Source organism: Orycteropus afer, unplaced genomic scaffold, assembly GCF_000298275.1.
Source record: "Orycteropus afer afer isolate SDZICR_OR568_19922 unplaced genomic scaffold, OryAfe1.0 scaffold00050, whole genome shotgun sequence".
Lineage (NCBI taxonomy): Eukaryota > Metazoa > Chordata > Mammalia > Tubulidentata > Orycteropodidae > Orycteropus > Orycteropus afer.
In genome coordinates this window covers 2,853,692-2,855,050 of record NW_006921637.1, presented here as the reverse complement: position 1 = coordinate 2,855,050, position 1,359 = coordinate 2,853,692, and positions in this window count along the sequence as shown.

Here is a 1,359-nt window from a genome sequence, read left to right as displayed (position 1 = left end):
TGGGTTACTCAGATGATGCAGCTCTTTCCCAGTCCTATTTTGAAAGCCTTCTAACCTAATGGGACTATTCATAAAGTTGCATGGTAATGTATCAGACAGTGTTTCTTTGCTATTCATAAGGTTTTCCCTGGCCAATTCTTTGAGAAGTGGACAGCCTCTTCCTTCTTCCTAGTCTGTCTCAGTCTGTAAACTGGGCTGATATCTGTGCACTATGTGCATCCTGCTGGGTTTGAAACACCAGTGGCTCAGCCTCAAAACTCTCATCAACACATCACCATGGTAGGACAAACAGACAGACAAGTTTGCCTCTCTGTTGGAAACCTCTTGTACCATCCTTACCTTGGTCCCTGTGGCTGACTCCTTCTCTGTCTGGATTCCTGGGCCTTTTAATCCCCTTTCTCCCGCTCTCCTGCTCTGCTGCTTTGGGCATGCCTGAGTTCCCTCTCCTCACCTGGATCCTTGCAGCTGACTGCTCCTCTGTCCAGGTTCCTGGCTTTTAATCCCCTTTCTCCTGCCCTCCTGCTTTGGGCTTGCTTGATTTCCCTCTCCTCACCTGGATCCCTGCATCTGACTGCTCTTCTTTCTGGGTTCCTGCTTTTAATACCCTTTCTCCTGCTCTCCCACCCTGCTGCTTTGGGCGTGCCTGAGTTCTCTCTCCTTGCCTAGATCCCTGCGGCTGAAAGATGTTTACTTGTGTTTTATTGCCTATGCAAAGGCATTTGATTGTGTGGATCATGACAAATTGTGGGTAACATTGAGAAGAATGGGAATTCCTGAACACTTGATTATACTCGTGAGGAAACCAGAAGGCTGTCATTCGAACAGAACAAGGGAACACTGCATGGTTTAAAATCAGGAAGGGAGTGTGTCAGGGTTGTATCTTTCCCCATACTTATTCAAGCTATATGCTGAGCAAATAATCTGAGAATCTGGACTATATGAAGAAAAATGTGGCATCAGGATTGGAGGAAGAATCATTAACAACCCGTGATACGCTGACAACACAACTTTGCTTGCTGAAAGTGAGAATGACTTGAGGCACTTACTGATGAAGATTGAAGAATACAGTCTGCAGTATGGATTACATTTAAGATAAAGAAAACAAAAATCCTCACAACTGGACCAATAAACAGCATTGTGAGAAATGGAGAAAGCATTGAGGTTGTCAAAGAATTCACATTGCTGGGTTCTACAATTGACGTCAATGGAAGCAGCACTCAGGACATTAAACATTGTATAACACTGGGCAAGTTGGCTGCAAAGGAACTCTTTCAAGTGCTGAGGAGCAAGGATGTCTCCTTGAGGACTAAGGTGCGCCTGACACAAGCCATGATATTTCCAATCACCTGGTATGCATGT